The sequence below is a fragment of the Cryptomeria japonica genome, chromosome 4 (assembly GCF_030272615.1).
Source record: "Cryptomeria japonica chromosome 4, Sugi_1.0, whole genome shotgun sequence".
In the NCBI taxonomy this organism is placed as follows: Eukaryota; Viridiplantae; Streptophyta; class Pinopsida; order Cupressales; family Cupressaceae; genus Cryptomeria; species Cryptomeria japonica.
The window spans coordinates 500,073,283-500,096,355 of NC_081408.1; positions in this window are offsets into that span (position 1 = coordinate 500,073,283).

Genomic DNA, 23,073 nt, shown 5'->3' on the forward strand with positions numbered 1-23,073 from the left:
GTATGCCTAGTGTAAACCTACCCACCCAGACGTGCTCATGATGTCAGTTTATGCACATGATGAATTGAATCAATTCTAGCGAATCTTGCAACTGACAGTTTTTGCGGCAAGCAAAAAAATGCTACCAATTGAAAATGGCTCTGATTCATCTAAAACCAAGATAGGCGATTGTAGAGGAGCCTCACGTGAACTCACGAGTTCAAACGGATTGACCATATGTGTCCTGGATTTGAAGAAACAGTCCATCAAATTTTAAATTTTTTTTGGACTCATGGCACTTGAGAGATCACCTCGGTACGGTATGACTCTCGATGTTCCGATGCTTTGGGATGCATGAGAGGGGAATGCCTACCGTAAAACTTCCCACCTGGATGTGTTCATGACGTCTGATTGTGCACACGACAAACCGAATCAATTCTAGCCAATCTTGCATCTTTGCATTGCATGCAACTGACAATTTTTGCAGTAGGCGAAAAATGCTACCAATTGAAAATGGCTCTAAGTCATTAAAAAATTAGATAGGCCATTGTAGAGGAGCCTCACATGACCCCATGGGTTCAAACAGATTGACCATATGTGTCCTGAATTTGAAAAAATAGTCCGTCAAATTTTGATAATTTTTTGGACTCAGGGCACTTGAGAGATCGCACTGGTATGGTATGACTCTCGGGGTTTCGGTGCTTTGGGATGCATGAGAGGGTAATGCCTAGTGTAAACCTGCCCACCTAGACATGCTCATGACGTCAATTTGTGCACACGACAAACCGAATCAATTCTAGTCAATCTTGCAACTTTGCATTGCATGCAACTGACAGTTTTTGTAACAGGCGAAAAAATGATACCAATTGAAAATGTTTCTGATTTGTCAAAAACTAAGATAGGCCATTGTAGAGGAGCCTCACGCGACCCCACAGGTTCAAATGGATCAAACATATGTATCCTGAATTTGAAGAAATAGTCCGTCAAATTTTGATAATTTTTTGGACTCAGGGCACTTGAGAGATCGCACTGGTATGGTATGACTCTCGACATTCCGATGCTTTGGGATGCATGATAGAGGCATGCCTAGCATAAAACTTCCCACTCAGACGTGCTCACAATGTCAGTTTGTGCACACAACGAACAAAATTTGACCATTGCAAGCGTGAGGGTGCTCTCGCACCAAACACATATTGTTGTTTATATTCATATTGTTGATTACATATGCAAATATTCATTTAAATTTATAAAAGGGCAGCCACCAAATACAGTGAATACATAATAATGAACTGAATACAAGGAGTTTTGTAGGGTTAATTCAACATTTTATAAATTTTATCAAATCATATTCCACGATTACAATGTTTTATATCATATATTTTTGTTGTTTATATTCATATTATTGATTACATAGGAAAATGATCAATTAAATCTATAAAAAGACAACCACAAAATACAACGAATACAAAATAATGAACTCATTACACATTTATTGAATTGAATATCGACATTTATATATATAAAAAAGGCATGTCTGCCAAGTCAATACAAGTATTACAAAAATGTGGCATATGCCATGTCCAAATCAATATACAATAAAAATGTAGAACATATCTACATGTATTGGTCATTATATGACCAAAACTAACACTATATGATCCTAAACTTGTGGTGGATCATCAAAATCAAGCCTCTTCGATGCAGTACGCGACTCTGTAGATGGCTGCAAAACCACAATTCAAAAGCCAAGTTAGAATTCTTTTGTAGAAAATAGTTCACAATTAACAACATAACTATGCATTTAACTATAATTCCTTTGCAATTGAAATGTAGATTACCTCATTGGCTAATGTAGGAGCTAATGTCTTCACTCTCCTCTCCTTGTCACTCTTAGGAGTTTTCTTGAAGACATACTTAAATGGATCCACATTATGGTCGTACCGCGAAGGGGTCTATTGTAGATTAAATGTACAATTAATACAATGTACTAACATAAATATATCAAAAAAACTTAAAAGCTATAATATAGATAACAATGACGTACCTGTGCTTGAGATGCTTCTCCATTGGACTGAGGATGGCTCACCATCGATGGAGAAACTGTTGCTATTACCTATACAAAAAATGTTCAAAGATTAAATACAATTAATATAATGATAACTATTGTAGGTTAAAAACAATTAATTTTACATATCAAACAAAAGTGTACCGGATCTTGAGATGCTTCTCCAGTGCACAGAGGAGGGTTCACCATTGATGAAATAGGTATGGATATTTCCTGTATGAAAAATTATAAGATTATAATATATCACAAGTTCACATGTATGTGTGCATATAATCATGAAATCAAGAAAATAAAATAGAGATACATACCTCCACCCTCTCTTGATCCACAGGCGAATTAGGTACATTCAACAAATCCACATAGCTCAATGGCCGCTGTACATGTAAAATAGACAAAAAACACTAATCAATCTACAAACCCCAACTAATACTTGATTTCAACATTTTCAAACAAGTGTACAACTAAAAATGTGTTCAATTACCTTCTTCCCACATTTTGGCGTCTTCGAGGAATTCTTTTTCTTAGGATGAGCCCTAGATGCGGAGGGGGTACCCTAAAAAACAAAATTAACATGAGATATTAGTATAGATAATAAATTTAACATAATTTTAAAAATCTAAAATGAAATGACTTGCATATTCCATCAAAACAATACATAAAAAGGGTTGTACAAAATATGATACCGTAAAGCCTTGTAGGCAAAAAATGATCGCTGAGAGCATGATGTCATCAATTTGGGACATTTGGTCCCCTATCAACACCTACAAACCAAAAACTGGACCAAGCATTAAATATAGTTAGTATATCTTGTATTTTTTTGAATTCAAAGTGTACTATTCCATTTTAACATGTTACAAAATTTATACCTCAGGCATCGAAGTTGCAGCTATAGTAACTGGGGGAGGCGTATGGGATACCGTTGCTGCATCCTGAAATGCATATAATTTTTATCAATTTAAATTGATGTATAAATGAAAATTCATTTATGTAATTACAAATTTAAAGTGACTGATAAATAAAATGCTATGAATTCAAATCAACACACCTGTATCTGTCGCTCATGGGCAAACACCATGTCCATCAACTCATCTACCAGCGCGAAATCCTCAATTGTGCGGTCCTGACATCTACTTCTGCAAATCATGCATAGATGAGATGAGGATCCATCTGCACCGGCTGCATCATCTATCCCTGAGCATATCCCCGAGTAACTGACACACATATGCTGGATGGGCTCTCTGTTGCCACTTGGAGCAACTAATGGCTCATCATCCAATACAATAGGGTGTGCTAATGACATCCCATGCTGGATGATGGCACCAGTCAACGTTGTGGCCACTTGAAGAGTCTGTAGCTCCATCGACTCTTTTAGCTCTACTGGGACAGCCTGATGCATCTTGGGTTTGGGTGCGAGGGGGAAATGACTCTCCGCGGGTAATTGCCTACGGGCTCCAGGTCTATCTTGGGCAGAGCCACCACCTCTACCATGGAACTCTCTCATGTCAAAATAGTTTGGGCGCACATTGAGCACAAACTCACAATATACTTCATTTGCCTCCTCTGCCAAAAAAGATTCTTCATTTGCACATTGGTACACCAATGTATGGGAAACCTCTTTGCATTAATAGGTAATGATTGACCCATTTTGGGATCAACAAAAAAGGGCACATATTTGTTGTTTACTAATATTTTTGTTTTTTACTCCCTCGTATGATAGCCCATCGGTATAGAATTGACAACACCTATCCCTAAAGCTTCCCCATTTGGTAATTTGTGTGGAAACATCTATGGCACCACTAGCTAATATTTCTAGGCTAGTGGTGAGGGATTGATGATGCTCAAGTTTGGATGTTTTCAATTTAACAATCAGTCTATTGATTTTAGATATATTTTGTCCTAACTGATTAATTAATTGCTCGTGTTTTCGGTGTGTGGTCAAAAGGAGGAATTGGGGGTGTATCTTGTGGGTTTTCAGGAGGTGCATTTGGTTGTTCTTGTTGTGGATTAGAAGAATCTAGTTTTTGAAAAAAAAAAATGAAAAAACCTAATCAAAATTAATGAAATTAAATTCAAAATGTAAAACAAATTGAACAAATGGGAAAGAAAGACAAAAGTAAAAAAAACTAACCTTGATCCATAGTCTAGAGGAGAAATCTAGCACCCCATTCATGGTTTAGGAGAGAAAATGAAGGAAAATCAAACAAAAAACGCGCTATTCACGGGAAAATAAGACCCAGTTTTTAAAAAAAAAAAAAATTTGACAGGCACCGCGTACGCGGTTCTTTTGGGATTATTATCGCATACGTGCTCATTTTCTTATAAGTAGCGCGTATGCACTCATTTTCCTATAGGTAGCACGTACATGCTACTTTCCATAAATGCAGCGCATACACACTACCTTCTCTAGGTTCAGGAACAACAAACCTAAGTGCGTAGGCAGTGAATTCAAATTTTAGAACCACGTACACGTTTTTTCCATGTTTTTTTTGGGTGGTGTCCACTTTTATAACCACCATCTTTGTGCACATACCCCTAAGTGAAAAATGACTGTCGGAATCGGTACTTCAAAATTCCAAAATTCTAGAAATCCCCCTAAGATGAATGCAACATTTTTCACTTCCCTACACTTACCCTTTGACATCAATGGCAAAGGTACAGATATGCATGCCAAAAATTTACATAAAATTCTATATACAGTGGCATATGTACACACAAACCTTACTAACTTACATAAATGGTTGTCCTAGCCCTTCTTGAGACACTCTAGAATTGATATGAGGCCTGAAGAGGTATTCTTGCATCTCTGCCAACTTGAGATCAAAGGGGTCACCTGTGGCTATGATATCCTGAGCATCCTTCAATGCATTGAGCATTGTGTCCAACTTGGGAGTGATGTGACTTCGAAGTTCACCAACTCTACCAATAATCTTCTCCTTATCATGGTTTAAGTGCTTTATTTTGTCAAGTAGAGACATTACTTGATCTTCATGACTGACTGCAGAGACTAACAAGGGGTCAAATGACTGAGATATATTGGCTAATTTCTTTTCAAGCTCCTTGGGTTGTTTCTCAATATCCTCAGTGAATTTTGACAGTGATAGACATGATTTGTAAATATTGCCTCCTTCAGATAATGCATCTTGCATTCTCTTGACATAGGTATCTAACACAACTCTATCATCTGCAATCATTCTCTTTAATATCTTGAGCCTTTTGGTATTAAATTTGTTGTGGACCTCAGCCTTAGCATATTTCTCTAATGACTCAAAATGTGTACTCACTAAATTGATCAAACCTTTTAGTTGGCTAGAAGGGGAATCAGATTTGTCCTTGACATAGGCGGGCATTATCTTCTCAAAAACATTGGATGCAAGAGTGAGCAATTCACCGTCTTCAATTTGAGACGTTAGAAGATCTTCACTTGCCTTGGCTTGTGCAAATGAAGCTAATTGCAACTTCTAGATGGGAGATAGAGAGGCAAGGTTGATGGGACTTTGGACAAATTATGGATCATCAAGAATCTGCTTATCTTTCACTGCCCTTGTAGTGTCTCTTGCTTCCAAAACAAGTTCTTCCTTAACCCCAACCTTCTTCTCTTCTACTATCTTTCCTTCATCATCCTTAATTGGGATTGCATCCTTCTTAGTTATCTCAATAGTGTCAACCAGTGGATTCTGAGATTCCTCAATTGTATCCACATGCATATACTTATCATCTATCTCTTACTCTCCTTCTAATGGATCTGAAGGAACATCTACTTCAACTTATTGATCTTTAGGTGCTTCCGGAGTAGATGAAGCATTCACATCAAATTGCTCAACTTTTGAATCTATTTCTTGCACTTCCAAAACAAAGGGAATATCTACCTTGGTCTACTCACCTTGGGATTCAGTACCCCAAGCTTCCAGAATAGATGACTTAGCAGTATCACCATGAGCTTCCTTAGGAAAAACCTCATATTGCTTTTTGAGAAAAATGGACCATAAGATCTTTTTTGTGTATTTCATGACTTCTTTTGATTTTCCAATTATTAACTTATTGATTCTAGTTTTGCTCCTAAACTCACTTTTGGCTTCCTTAAAAATTCTATCAATTTATTTCATAGCTATAAAAAGGCATAGTTGTACCAACACATACTCTCTCAATCTTTCCTCTTCTGCCTTGGCACTATCCCTTCTACACTCCAAAACATCATAAAGACTCTTGGAAACTTCTGACACAATTTCTATAAGATCCTTATTAAATTTATTCAAGTAAATTACAATGGCTTCTTCAAAATTTCTCTAACCAACCTCATCAAAATTGTCATAAAACCTTGAACAGTGACTCCTTTCTCTACCTTTTAAACTATCATCCCAGATTTGGTGGAATCTATCTTTGGATTCTTGCTTGTCTTTTCTCCACCACAGGGCTTGTCCTTAGAAACTTTTGTAGCTTCACTACCCTTTTTCTTAATTTCTCTAATGGTTTCATATGATTTTATCTCCTTGTCATCAAGACAAGCAACATAGACTCTTATTCCCTTTCATTTCTTCCTCTTGCTTTCACCACCAGATGATTTGGATTTGGATTTCATTGAGCTGGAAGGATTCTACTAACTAGAGGAGGGTGAAAAGCTCCTTGTTTTCTTTGTCTTGGGAGTAGAGAATTCTAGTTCATCTTTCTTCTCCTTGATGGGCTCCTCTACAGGTAGTATGTTCCTTTTCCTTGCTTCCTAGATAGCCTCTTTTTTGATTGCTATGCTCTCTATGTTGGCTTGATGATGATGATATAGTTTTAATAGGTTGTTTGATGAGTTTATTTGTGTTTTAATTGATGGCAACCATGTTTTGTTAGTCATATAGGTCATCTAGACCAACCGATATAGCCTAACCGGTAGTGGAATCAGTTAGACAACAAAATTACTAAGTTGTTGTCAATCGGTAAACAGGAATAGAGTGATGATCAAGAAACTAATATGGAAGATTGGAGAAGAGTTAGATGTTGCAGTTTTACAAGAGTGTTGGAGACAGGAACATGCACCTATGTTCCAAACTGCATTAGTAGATTTAGTGTATTGAGCGAGTTATGATTGAAAGAATAGTCACGGGAAGGAAGAACAGAGAACCGATATAGAAGAGTTACTTTGATTGGTAATTGGTAGACTTATTATTATGTTTTTGAGTTATGTTTTGTTTGGTCAAGATAAGGAAAGTGTAATGAGTGGGAAAATATAAAAGGTGACTAGATTCATTGAATCTAGGGAATTGTTCTAAGTTTTTTAGCTGACTTAACAGGGTCTTTATATAGAGATGTAAGTTGTATGATTTTATGGATCAAGAGTGAGAATTTGATCATGTGGTGGAAGGAGTGTGGTTTTGATTTCTAGTTGATGATAGAAGTTGAGCATAAGCGGATCTAATTAGGCACAAAGGTGCTAACTTCAGATCATTTGAACTTCTTGTCTTCCTAACAGTTGCAGCAACAAAATCCAGGTCACTCTTAACAGGGTGTGGTAGGATCCTAGCAGGTCCAAAGGTGAAATCCTCTAACAAGGTGACACATTAGGTTGTGTTTGTAAATCCTAGTAATGTGGTATCTCCTAATAGGGTTGGGTCCTAACAAGCCTTATTGTATATCTCTTAACTGGGCTGGAAAACTCTTAACCGGGTGTACCCCTAACAGGGTGTTGTATGACCTTAACCAATCAGATCACTATACTGTAGATAGTTGATCTTTGTGGGTACTAATTTCCACCATGGTTTTTTCCATTTGGGTTTCCGTGTGAAAAATCATTATGTTATGGTTTGCATGCTTTATTGGATGTTTTCTTATGTGGTTATATTTCTTGCATGCTTAGTGATTTTCAAGTTGGTGAAAGGTGATCAGATTTATTAAGTTTTTGCTTGCACTGATTCACCCCCCCCCCTCTCAGTGCCTTATAAGTTTATCAATTGGTATTAGAGCCTAATTCCCTTAAGGCTTAACTGCTTGGGAAGGATCTCTAAGGCTAACATGGAGGAAGTTTCAATGAATTAAAAAGAGCTTTCACATAGGCTTGCAGAATCTGAGGAAGCTCTTGGTGAACTAAAGGTCAAGTATAAAGCTTCATTGGCTAAGAGAAAAGATCTGGTTGAGAAGTTGTTGGAACTCAGTGAAAAGAGTTCATCTAAGGAAGAAAACATTGATGCCTTGTCTAATGAGTTGGAAAAGCTGAATGATGAAAAGTTAAATCTGAGGAGAGAGTTGGAATCCCTTACCATAATGATGAGTCAAGAGTTGGAAGCTAGGAGGACAACTGAAGACAAAATAAGAGATAAGGAGCATGAGATCTTTAAACTAAACCATGATATTGGCACCCTGCATGCACATCTTCACGAGGAAAGAGAAGAAAAAGAGGAAATACAAGTTGATCTAGACATGGATATGTCTCTTAGAGAAAGTATCACAAAGAAGAATGAGGAGCTTACCAAGGAGTTGGCTGATGCAAATGAGTTATTAGCTAAATTCAACAAGAGCACTGCTATGCTTGATGAGCAGATTCAGACACAAAGGAAGAACAAAGATACACATGGCTTGGGATACACAACCTTTTAACAAGGAGAGCCATCTGGTACCAAGGACACCATGCATGAAACCAAATTTGCACCAAAGAACAAGAAGATCACTAGTAAGAGAACCTACCAACCAATATGTTTTAACTATCATAAGGTAGGTCATACTACTAATGTTTGTAGAAGTAGTTCCAATACTTTTGATGGATATAGACCTAATGCATATGAAGGATATTGCTTCAATTTCAACAAGTAAGGGTATAGATTTGTTGAGTGCAGGTCAAGAGTGAACAATCATAGATCTTACATGAATAAGAGGTCTAATGGTGAATGGCAGAGATCTTACAATGACCAGAGGAACCTTACTTAGCAGAGACCTTATGTAAACTAGTCTAGTCCATATGAAATGGAGAATAGATGGAATGTGGCATGTTCAATCTGTCACAACTATGGTCATGTAGCTATGAATTTCTAGAGAAGAACTAATAGAGGTAATGATGGACCCTGGAAAGCATTTGGAATGGCATGTTTCCACTATCACAGACCGAGACACATTGCAAGATTTTGTAGAGCTAAAATGAACCAACCAATTAATCAGTCTATTGACTGGAAAGGAAAGAAGAAGGTAGATGTGGAAGAAACCAGAAGTGGGATGAATAAGATATAGAGGAAGAAAAGTAAGGAGAAACCATTAGAAGAATCCAATTCTTCACCTAGTGTGGAGAATCCCTCACCAGTAAACTAAACTATGTATGAAGCTTAGGGGGAATATATTGTCAGATCCATTTTCAGACCCCCTAAATGGTGTGTGGTAAGTCAAATCTACATATCTTGATGCAATATGATGTTATGAAGTGATTTTGAGAGAAAACTGGTAAATTGGATGTGTTATGTGAACCAAAAGTTTTTGGGTTGAACGGTGATTAGGATATGTTCAACCGGTTTAGCATTAAATGCAGTTGCTAAAAGGGAAATAAAAGGTGTTTTACAGTTTCATTTCTTACTTATCATTTTTGAGAGCACATTTGGAGAGGGACAGAAGCACAAAAGAGCATTTGATTGCTACTTTGGCGAAGTTGATAGCGGATTGTGAAGATTTGTGAAAAAGTGAATTGGTGGAAGAGCATTCAGACCAGAAACCCTAGTTGTGAAGAAGTATAAAGTTATTTCTTTGTGAATCAAGTCAAAGTTTGAATTTTCATGATGGATACACCACACATTGTTTATGTTACCAAAAGGCCTTGACTGGACTTCAAGAGGCATCCTCATAAGTCCACGGAGATAGATCCAGTTGGAGCCCTATCCAATGTACCCTATGGTGTTTTGCATGTTGAGGACATTTGATAATACATTCATTACAAACCAGAGGATTTGGGAATATTTGTCATCTTTGATCAATACTTATTACTATGTGATAAATGAGGAGTGATGAAGAATTAATTTAGAAGGGTATCCGATAAGGGTTTTCACAATGCACTAAACTTTATAGACGATTTTGAAGAAGAGCATGTGAGATATGTTCTGAGCAGGATTCTGCTGGCATTATGCTATCATTGATGTCAACGAGTATAGCATAAAGAAGGACAATTAGTATGGGAGAATAGTTGATATGTTTTTAGTGCTATCAACCGGTAGTGTGGACAGTGAAGCCACCAGGTAAGTATGTGGGAGTAACCGGTTTACATGTTAGTATTGGGAAGAAGGAACCTCTTTGTGAGTATGCATGCTGATGCTAAACAAGCATGATAGAGAAGTGACCGGTGAGTGATATGAACCGACAAGCTTGTGACCAGTAAATTTTGTTGTAGTGTGAACTAATGAAGGGTCAGTAGTGCAACCATTATGTTAGTATGTTGTCAACTAGCAGGACTCCCACCGAGAAAGAGAAGGTTGATAGAGTGTGTGATGTTTCAGTGAGAAAAGATGACATATAGAAAAGCTATCGGGACATATGTCAAGTTGAAGAGGTATCCTCTCCTCAGTGAAGTCACATTATTATTGGCAAGTGACATAGATCTTCCTTCATCGATGTTTGGCTTTTTGAAGTGCATTTGTCCATTCCTCCCCTTCGGTAAGTGGTAATACCTTTCTTATCCCACAATTTACTTGGCATACATCACGACTCTCTGGGATAAGATAGTCATAGTAAGCAAAGGAATGTGATTGGATGCATAGACTAGATGAATAATGTAGAAGATGAGGAATCCTTCTGAGGTTGAGATCAGAGATGTGCATCAGATCAACATGTGAATACATGATGTGCTACTAGGGCAGAGAAGAAAGAGTTAAGATGGCAAGTTTGCCTCCTTAGAAAACTGGTTGAGAAGAGAACCAGTCAAATGAAGATAAGGCTCTGCAGTTGCACACATGGAGTTACCGATATACATATGGAAAGTGGTGTTGCCAAAGATGCATAATAGTTGGAGATGGATGGCATGAAGATATCATGCACATTACTGGTATGAAGGCAGAAACTTGTGAATTGGTAAACAAGGTGGATACTGGCATACAACCAAGAGAATAGAGAGACAAAAGTGAAGTGCTCTTAGTATGACGAAGATGCACATGATGGGTCATCCTAGTTTTCTACTGAGGATCGGCATGGTTGATGATCGGGTTGACAAAATCCACCGACACAAGGAAGGAGAAGGCAAGAAGGTTAACCGGTAAGGGAATACATACTGACAGGATTAGAGAACCGGTAGGCAAAGATGGACCAGTGGTATGATGCACACACCAGTTGTGTGTAATTTGTGGGTGACCAAGTTGGACTAAATTGGTGAGCTAAGGTGGATGCTGACAAAGGTGCCATGTGGAATCAAGGTGGCGGACATGCATGCAGTGGTAGATGGTGTATGCACTGACAAGGTTGTTACAGAGTCGGTCGACATTAATTGCAAACCCCATAAATCATGGGAGGTGTTGCAGAAGTGTGCGGCTTGAGGAAGGTTGAACAGAGGTGATCGATGGGATGCATCGATCGATGCAGTGTCCAAGTGCAAAATGAGGTTGGTGATGCAATTTGTTGAACCATTTATGGTGATTGATCATGTGCCTTGCTGAAGGATTGTCTATGTTTGCGAAGTTTAGCAAACATGTGTTGGAAGGAAGAAGTTATGGTAGGTGATGCCTGATTGCTTACAAGTTGTTCATCCTCATGCAGAACAAGATCTGATTGGATCTGATTGACCTCGTATTCAGTGGAAGAAACCCTTGCACACCAAAATTTTGAAGCTGCATTTTGGTAGGAAAGCTTAGTAATAAGACTGAAAGAATAATACTGTATTTGATGATGCTGGTTGGTGAAGGAGAGTGATCCTAAGCACAAAAAGAGGAGATAAGACTGAGAAAAGTCAAGGAACTCAGCATCTGAAGAAAAGAGATAGTAGGGAAGGTTAAAATGGTGAGAGGGTTTAATAGTGGCTTAACCAACAAGATCAGACAAACCAACAAACTACAAGGTGAGTTGCAGAGGTGGAAACTGATAGTGTTTAAGCCAATTGGAAAGTAGTGAAGAGTGATGCAGTTGCATGTGTGTATGGGAGAGAAGATCCTACAAGTAGTGAGCAGAGAAAGGATAAACCAATGAGTAGAGTAACTAGCAGCAGGTGTATGTTTTGACTGATCATCCAAGAGGCAGATGTAGAACTGGTGTGTCAGTAGTAGCAAGTGAAGGTGAGTAGAGAGATTGAGATAGAGATAGAAGGAAGAGTAGAAGTCTACTGGTGAGGCAGAGGAGGTGAGAAACCGGTAGGGTAAAGTGTATGCAGTGGTTACAAGATTCACTTGTAATCAGACTATTACTTTTGTAATTGATTATGTACATGATGGATCACTGAGTTGGAGCTCAGTGTAGGGGTTGGTGCCATAAATCAGGGGTTGGTTCTCCTTGGATTTGTGCCCTAAAGTAGGAGTGGTACTCCCTAGGTTGGTGCCCTAAATGTTGTAACCAAAGGTTTTCATTATGAGGCTGGATTGGAGCAGTAGACTCCAACAACACTTCTCACCAAGGTTTTTCCCATCTTGGGTTTTCCTCGTATATACCAATGTCACCCCCTATACATGAATTATTGGGTTGATAAGATTTCTTCAAATTGGGTAGATTCTGGTATTTGAACACAATGGTCTATTTCGTGTCACCCCCTACTCCAGTGTTTGATGGTTCAAACTTTTTTGTTTGGAGTCGTAGGATGGAAGTCTACCTATACTCCCTTGGGTTTGATGTATGGATGTCAATAGTAAATGGCTGCCCTAGTAAAGTCAATCCTCCCACCGGTCCTGAAGAAGAAAAGAGAAACAATGTAATGATGAAGCTATGGAGGCCATACTTAGTGGGCTATCCAGTGATGTCTCCTCATAGGTTGACAAATGCAGATCTGCTAAAAGCCTATGGGACAAATTGAAGAAACTTTATGGAAATGAACCTTGCACTGTAGAACTAGTTTGTGGAAACAAGAAAAGAAATGAAGCACATGTGTCTAGAAATGATGAAGGTAGATCTGTTAGCAGTAGTAGAATTGATGAAGAGGAAACTCACCTCTTTATGTCTCAATAATCAAAAGATGAGAGGCACACATCAGAGAGTAATCATGCAGATCACTCCTACCAACAAGATGTGTTTGGGAGTGATAATGAAGATGAAGTCGAAGTTGATCTTGAATGTGAACTGGTAAGTGCACTAGAAGGGCTACAAATTGTTAGAAATGAATTTAAGAGGTACAAAGATTCAATTCATGAAGAATGCAACCAGTTGAGAACATGCCTTGAAGAATCAAATAATAATATCTGCATATTGACATCTCAAATAGAAGAGGCAAAAGGATTGACTGGTGAATTAAAATCAATCTTTGATGCTAAGGAGAGAAGATGTGAGGAACTCCAGCTAGAAGTGGAGACAAAGGACAAAGAATGCCAGGACCTAAAAGGAGAAATGGAGAACATTAGGAAAGACTTTGAGAAGTGTCAAAATGAGCTCAGGGTAAGGATCCAGTATGATGGCAGCATTGAGGCCTTGGAAAAAATGTCGAGTAAACAAAAACACTCCAAGGATACCAGAGGATTAGGATATGCTACCAGTGAATGCTCCACAAGAGAGGATATCTCTCACAAGGAAATTTAATTTGTCTCCTCTAATGGAGATAACAAGGGTCAGACCTTCATAGTCTGAAGTGCACAAAGAAAGAAGGTTGACCTAGCTACAATGGGTGAAGACTTGAGGCTAAAAATGAAGACCGGTACAAGAAGAACAAATAATGCAGATCCTAAAGGAAAAAGATATCTGGGAGAAGATAGGTTCACCGGAAACAAGAACGCAAGGAGGCAGCCTAAGAGATTCCCCACTGGTGGAAGACAAAGAGATGCAACACCCCAGAGAAGAAGAAGTGGAGAAGTCAAACCGGTCAATTCACCTCATATTTGGCAGAATGAATTTCATGTAAGTAATAAGTCTCCATTCTTTGGTTACTATTTTTCTTGTAAAGGATATGGCCATAGGGCATAGGAATGCAAAATGATGTCTAGGAATAGAAAAGGTGTTCTTTCTAGGAATAGCAAGTTAGTTTGCAAGAGATGTAATACATATGGGCATAAGATATTAGAATGTAAAAACATGCATATGCTTACTTGCGATTATGCCAACAAGAATCCAGTTGCTGCTCCTAGAAATGTAAATTATGTATGTTACAACTACAATGGATTTGGCCATAAAAGTCATCAATGCAGGAAGAACTCTCAATCCTATGGTAACTGGAGGAACAATCCTAATCAACACAGAAGAAGTTACAAGGCATATGAGCAACAAAGGACTGCATGGAACAAAGAATAAATACTCCTACATGGTCAAGAAATCCATGGAGACCAGTAGCTAGCTACAATGGCATGAACAAAATAAGAGACTTAAACCAGTTTGACAGAAGGTCCTCAAGACAACTGCTTGGTATGAATGCAGTTTGATTCTACAACAATGCTTCCAGTCATGCTACAAAATCTGATAGAGCAAGGGCCAATCAATAGAAGAAGGTAAGACCTGCTCCTAGGGCTGAAAATGGGAATAAGAGTGAGACCAAGAAGGTTTGGAGGAAGAAGGAAGACAGTAGGACCATGGACTGACACTGTGCATTCTTTGCACAAGTGATATCTCCTGAAGCTTAAAAGGAGATGTAGGACTAAGGGGGAGCTAAAAATTGATCAGATCATTTGCCCCATGCTTGATAAGGACAAAGGAGAAGCCAGGTTGCTGGCGATAAGGAGGAAAAAGGTGAGATAGGTGTATGTGTGGTTGCTGCCTTGACTACACTCTCATACTTGTGTCAATGTATAGTTCAAAGTGTAATCAAGAAAAGAGACACGTGACACAAGAAGATAGAGGCTAATGGACAAGGTGTCCTTGTGAATATAGTGAACCAATAGTGTAAACCAGTGTGTGAAGTGTGTTACAGGTATGGATATTATCTAGTATAGTGGTATATGCGAGTCAATGTGTCCCGGTTGTGTTGCAGTGGCTCTAGTGGCTTGGACAGATGAATTTATGTCTTCGATGATATCAAAAGTCATCCTAAATGATAGTGTGTTGGACCAGTAGTCGATCCCATGTGTAGGTGACATCATGATGTCAAGTGGTGTGAGAGTTGACATGGAGTCAATGTGACTTGGCATTGTGGTCAGGTATGTTTATGTCGCAAAGATGGGATGGATGTCATTCAAGTGAAAGACCATGAGCACTCATAGATGCTCACTTCCATTGATACATGTGCAGCTTGGGGGTACCGGTTTAGGACCAAATAGGAAAATGAAGACCAGAGGGTGGTGATTCAGGGGGAGTTCATAGTTATATTTTATTATTGGTATCTGATACACTTGACATAGGTGGAGATCAAGTGTCATTGCTGCTGCATAGTGGACTGGTATACAGGGAGTTGTGATCAAAGATATGAGTTACCTACAAAGGGGGAGAATATGTCAAATAGATTGGTGTCAGCCCTCCGATTCAAGTATTTCTAGTTGAGAGGTTGCAGAGCATAGTGGTAAAAAGGGAACAAGCAACTAGTACAAAAGGGGAAGATAGGGATTACATTATACTGACTGTCAAAACCCTTTTTTGTTGGTATTTTGGATATGTTGATATGGTTTTGTCATTGATGTCAACACTTATCAACTCTGGCACTTGGAGAATTGGCAATGTTCACCGGCAAGCAAGTGACTTATGCATAGTCACCAGTATCTTGTTCACCGACAGGATATATTGTTCACCAGCACTTGGAATGACATGGAAAACACTTGGTTATGTCGAAGACATCGTTTGGACACTTTGTCTTGAAGATTTATTCATTGGTATATTCGTGTTTGCATATTTGTTGTTACTGACAAATAGGTCCAGGATAAACATCGATAGGCTTATCTATTCCAAATCAGCACGACATGCTATGGAGATGATTTATTAATGTTGTAAATGCATTAAGCTGACATGTTGAATTGGATATTGCATCGGTTATTGTTTTACTTGTAAATTGTTTTTATTGTAATATCTTTTGTAAAGCCGACCTATACATTTTGGTCCTAGGCTTTGGTATATATGTAAGATCTTATTTGTAATATCAATGTGCAAATGTGAAGAAAGGATTGTAATTCGATATATGCAAGAATAAGCATAGCTATACACACAAACATCATTTGAAGGTTGAAGGAAGGTTTTGTGAAGGCATATTAGAACTGAACCAGTACTGAATCCAACATATGAAGATGCTATTTTGAGCAGTACATCATTATTGGATTAACCATCCAATTGTAGTGAGTGTGACTCCTATTTGTGTTTGAGCAGTGAGCTCTAGGCGCTTGGCATTTCTACATGTGAAAACCCCCTATTGTATACACATACTATCTGCAGTAGTATCATCTAATTGTGGGTAAGGTTTCCCACTATGGTTTTTCCCCTTACAGGGTTTCCATGTACAAATATTGGTGTTATGTGTTGTGGATGTTATTGTCTTTTTGTTTCATACATTAATCTTTACTGGTACTGCAATTAACTAATAAACTATCTACTGGCATTAACTTTGGTTTACCGGTATTAAGCATTAAGTTTGGTTAAGTTGTTTTGGTTTAAATTTATTAGACAACTGATTCACCCACCCCCCTCTTTTTCCATTGTTGTCAAAGGGGGAGAAAGGATCTATAGTATACTGGATACTACATGTGTTGACATCAATGCCAAAGGGGGAGATTGTTGGCATTGTGTTGTCATTGATGTCAACCAGTATAGCATAAAGTAGGACAACCGGTATGGGAGAATAGTTGATATGTTGTTAGTGTTATCAATTGGTAGTGTGGATAGTGAAGTCACCAGGTAAGTATGTGGGAGTAACTGGTTTACATGTCAGTATTGGGAAGAAGGAACCTCTTTGTGAGTATGCATGCTAATGTTAAACAAGCATGATAGAGAAGTGACTGGTAAAGTTTGTCACAGTATGAACTAATGAAGGGTCAGTAGTGAAACCATTATGTTAGTATGCTATCAACTAGCAGGACTCCCACCGAGAAAGAGAAGGTTGATAGAGTGTGTGATGTTTTAGTGAGAAAAGATGACATATGGAAAAGCCATCGGGACATATGTCAAGTTGAAGAGGTATTCTCTTGTCAGTGAAGTCACATTATTACTGGCAGGTGACATAGATCTTCCTTCACCGATGTTTGGCGGTTGAAGTTTAGTTGTCCATTCCTCCCCTCTAGTAAGTGGTAATACCTTTCTTATCCCATAGTTTACTTGGCATACATCATGACTCTGCGAGATAAGATATTCAAGGTAAGTAAAGGAAGGTGATTGGATGCATAGACCGGATGACTAATGTAGAAGATGAGGAAGCCTCCTGAGGTTGAGATCAGAGATGTGCATCAGATCAGCATGTGAATACATGATGTGCTACCAAGACAGAGAAGAAAGAGTTAAGATGGCGAGTTTACCTCCTTGGAAAAACGGTTGAGAAGAGAACCAGTTAAATGAAGATAAGGCTCTATAGTTGCACGCATGGAGTTACCAATATACAGATGGAAAGTGGTGTTGCCACAGATGCATAACAATTAGAGATGGATGGCATGAATATATCATGCACATTATCGGTATGAAGGCAGAAACTTTTCAATCGGTAAACAAGGTGGATACTGACATACAACCAAGAGAAAAGAGAGACACAAATTAATTTCTCTATCTGATGAAGATGCACATGATGAGTCATCCTATATTGTTTTTAAGGACTGACATGGTTGATGACTGGGCTAACAAGATCCACTCGCACAAGGAAGAAGAAGGCAAGAAGGTTAACCGATAAGGGAAGACATACCAGCAGGGTTAGAGAATTGATAGACAAAGAGGGATTGGTGGTATGATGCACAACTAGTTGTGTGTAATTTGTTGGTCACCAAGTCAGACCAACTTGGTGAGCTAAGGTGGATGTGGACAAAGGTGCCACATGGATTCAAGGTGGTAGACATGCATGCAACATTAGTAGATGGTGTGTGCACCGACGAGGTTGTTACAGAGTCGATCGACATTAATTGTAAATGCCATAAATCATGGGAGGTGTTGCAGAGGTGTGCAACTTGAGGAAGGTTGAATAGAGGTGATTGATGGGATGCATCGATCGATGTAGAGTGTCTAGGTGCAGAGTGAGGTTGGTGATGCAATCTGATTAACCATTCATGGTGATTGATCATGTGTCTTGTTGACGAATTGTCCATGTTTGTTAAGGTTAGAAAACGTGCCTTAGAAGGAAGAGGATATGGTAGGTGATGCATGATTTCTTGCAAGTTGTTCGTCCTCATGCAGAACGAGATCTGATTGGATTTGATTGACCTCATGTTCAGTGGAAGAAACCCTTGCGCGCCAAGAGTTTGAAGCTACATTTTGGTAGGAAAGCTCAGTAATAAGAATGAAGGTAGAAGACCATATTCGATGATGTTGGTTAGTGGAGGAGAGTGATCTTGAGCAGAGAAAAGAGGAGATAATTCTGAGAAGAGTCAAGGAACTCAACATTTGAAGAAAAGAGCTAGCAAGAAAGGTTAAACCGATGAGAGGGTTTAATAGTGGCTTAACTGGTAAGATCAAACAAACTAGAAAACTGCAAGGTGAGTTGCAGAGGTGGAAACTGGTAGTGTTCAAGCCAAATGGAAAGTAGTGAAGAGTGAAGCAGTTGCATGTGTGTATGGGAGAGAAGATCCAATAGATATTGAGCAAAGAAAGGATAAACTGGTTAGCAGAGTAACTGAAAGCAGGTGTATGTTCTGATTGATAATCCAACAGGAAGAGGTAGAACCAGTGTGTCAGCAACAGTAAGTGAAGGTGAGAAGAGAGATTGAGAGAGAGATAGAAGAAAGAGTAGAAGTCAACTGGTGAGGCAGAGGAGGCAAGAAACCGATAGGGTAAAGTGTATGCAGTGGTTACAAGATTCATTTGTAATCAGACTATTACTTTTGTAATTCATTATGAACATGATAGATCACTAAGTTGGAGATTGATGCAGGGGTTGGTGCTCCTTTGGTTGGTACCCTAAATTAGGGATTGGTTCTCCTTGGGTTGGTGCCCTAAAGAAGGAGTGGTACTCCTTATGTTGGTGCCCAAAATATTGTAACCGAATGTTTTTCATTGTGAGGTTGGATTGGAGTAGTAGACTCCAATATCACTTCTCACTGAGGTTTTTCCCATCTTGGGTTTTCCTCATATATAGTGGTGTCATGTGATGTGCCTTTGTCTGATTGCATTGTGAAGTCTTGCATTATCTCACCGATAGGTTTACTTGTGTTTGTTTTACTGACCAATACTCTCTCTTAGTATGAAAAGGTTTAAGAGTTTTGGATACCACTGATTCACCCCCCTCTCAGTGGTACATTGTGTTCAACAGATTCATGATCAGTTTATGTGGTTGGATAGACCACATAAGATCACAAAGGATTCCATCCATGCTGTCATCGGATTATGGAAAACTAGTGAAGTCCTTGTTCTGAGATCAATCTTGAAGGATGAGGTTATCCGATTGACAAAGTCAAAGTGGGATGGTTGTGCTATGACAGTAAATGATATAGATAATCCAATAGTGAAGTTTGCATCTATGGTCATCAGCTACAGAGTTTATCATTCAAGTAGGATGAATAGCATTCCCGAAGTTGCTATCCACACAACTTACTAGATGTTGAAATAGAATACTAATTATGATCTAGCAGAGGCCTTGAGAGCCCAATTGATGTTGAATCTTGTATCAATCAAGAAGGATAAGCGATAGAAATTCAAGTTTGGTTAGTTGATTATTGGATTGTTTTATCTTTTCAAAAATTCTTTCCCAGTATAGGTGATATCCAATGGTCTTTGGATACATCGACAATGTTGCAGATTAAGAACAACATAAAGATGCTTGGCAATGAGTTTACAAAGACTATCTGGGGATACTTCAAGGATTTCCATAAGATAATGCATATCAGAGAAAGGATAGTGGAGCATGTAGTAAAAGGGTATGAATACTCTATCTATTTTATGGTTGATACTGATACTTGTCAAATGGAGGCTGCAGATTCGAGAACTTCATGGGTCATGCCTATGGGGTATGAGGTAGAAGAAGATATATTGACTATTTATGTTGATCACCTCCTATGCAAACTGGTAGATCCTAATGTATCTAGATTTGGCACATTCAAAGAAAAATCTCTACAGGTACATGATGAATTGGCCAAACCGGTAGTAGCCAAAAAGGTCAGGAAAGAGATTGAGGAGTTTGTTGTTACACAAGGTTTCCCAAAGGAGACAATTGATGAAGCAAAAACTAAATTTGAAGAAAGGAAGGCAGGAACCTCTAACGTCTCCACCCATAGACAAAATAGGAGTGCAAATGTCAAAAAGGAGAAGCCCCCTCCTCCTCCAAAGATACAAATCAGGAGAAAAACAAAACAAGATGAACCTCAAGCACCTAAAGCACCTAAAGCTTTAGAAAAAAGAAAGAAAGAACAAGCACACAGAGTGTTTAAGGCTGTAGTAGAGGAAGAGGCAAAGGAAACATAATCTGAAGGCAGTAAGAAAGAGTTGAGGGCAAGTGGAAAGAAGTCTAAAGTGGTTGGTTCACCCACTGCCAAAATAGTTAAGCCATAGGTAACTCAATTTACTCTACTTGAGAGCTTGTTGAAGAATATAATGAATTATGGTATATTGGTTGGTATACATAAGCACTATAATCATTTGATTAGGAAGAGCAGAAACAAATTGAGGATTCAGTTGTTTGGTTTATGAATCACTATAGAAAAGAATTGATTGAATTACACTTGGATAGATACTTGATTCTTTGTATAGAAAATTGGAAGCTAGATGGTGGACTACAATTAGGCAGGATAAAGAAATAATAGAGTATGTACTTATGCATTTACAACCAAAAACCCCCAAGTAGGAAGTGCAGGTTATTATTTTAAAATAAAAACCATTATTCTGTACCAAAAAGAGGTTAACTAGACTGCTTGTTGGTGAGTCCCAGTCTATGCAATCTGAGACTGGAGAAATTTTTAAAAAGTTTTTAGGACTTGAACAGGACAAACTGGAGATGATAGATTCTTCTGAGGAAGAGGATATTCCTGAGGCACCTATAATTGAAGGTGAAGTACCAGATGTGTTTGAAATTGATGAGATATTTACTCAAACATAGAAAGAACCATAAGGTGGTACTACATCAGTTCCTAATGAACAACTAGTGTTATCGGAAGATATTCCAACCAGTAAAGATGAAGAAGAGATAGAGACACAAGAGAATGCACAAGTTGATAATGTGCAAATCACTAAACCACCAGAGAAAGATGAAGAAATGTAGAAAGACACACAAGAGAGTGTGCAAACAGATGTTCATCAAACTAAAAATTCACCGGAGAAGGCAAAAGAAAAGCAAAAAGAAGAAGGACAAGAGCAGAAAGTGACCCCCCAGTCACTTAATTCAAAGAAGATAATTGATGATGATGAAATAGTATCTATCCAAGGATCGATAAATATGTATATGTTGATTCCTACTGAACTAATGTAGATTGCATCTGCAATGCAATCCAAGGCCAAGAAGAAGATGATAAGAGCTCAGAGGAGAGAAGATCAAACTATACAAACTGCAGTTGATATATTTTCTAGTCTATTACCAGAGACCGATACTGATAGTCTCACAACTCCCATTGAAAAATTGGACCACTTGGTCACATCTATGGGGGAGCAAATGAAGAGTCTTGGAGAGACTTCTCTACACAATGTAGAGAAAGAGTATGAAAAGAAAAGGATTGATAGCTTAATCAAGACAATTGATAGAAATAGAGAAGGACTGACAGTGAATATGGACTAGATCAAAGAAGCATTAAAGAGTGGAGGTAAAATTTTGTCTACTATTTGCAACTTTTCATTGTTCTTTGATGATATTGATAAGAAGAGAAAGGAAGAGTAGCGGGAGCTAAAGGTTTTGAGTGAATCATTTGATCCTCTAAATGATTCAGCAATAATTTTTGGTAGATCAGTCATAATGATATAGCATAAGCTTAAGGCATATGAGGCTGAATAGGTCAAGAGGACTACATCATTGTAGGAGTTATAGACTCATCTAGTCCCTGAATTAGAAATTTTGCAGAGAGGATACAAAGAGACAGAGGCAATATTGACTACATCAGAAATGAGTACACTTGATGCTATGGAAGAGATTGCATACCATATCATAACATACATTGAGATTACATCTACTCTTTTGGTGACATGGGAGAATGATCTAAAAGTCTTGAAGACTAATTTTGCTGACATTTTTCTCAAAATTTAATTGTAAAATTTTGAACTCCTATATATTTGGTAATACGAATTTTGGTGTGTTGTATAAATTTTGCTTACCTTTGTCATTACTGTCAAAGGGGGAGTAGTATAAATCAATCAAAATTTTGTAATAGAATGTAATTTCTAAGGGAGAGTTTTGCATTATGTATTTGGGTTGAGTCATGTCATGATTGTTGTAATGTGACACTTAGACAAAAAATTTCCTAAGTGTTGCCATCAATGCCAAAGGGGGAGATTGTTGGCTTCATGATGATGATATAGTTGTAATAGGTTATTGTTAGGGTTCCCACAGATACTGAGAGGGGGGGGGGGGGGGGGTGAATCAGTATCTGACCGGTATTATGATTTTCTTAAGACAAAACATGCAGAACATAAAGTAACAATGTACCGGTATGCAAGAATTAATGTAATAAACAGAATAAAAAACATCCACATGAAAAGAACACCATAACATAAGATGTTTAATGAGGAAACCCGGTGTGGGAAAAAACTCGGTGGGATTTGTGACCCACAATATTCACTTACTGGCCAATAAGAGAATATTACTTACAATAGGGGCCTGCACATGCAGGAAGGCCAATTGCCTAGAGCACACTGCTCAGTGAGAAGTCACACTGACTTACAATAAGGATTAAACTAATCCAATGATCTGTATTTCTTTATAATAGCATCTCCAATGCCAG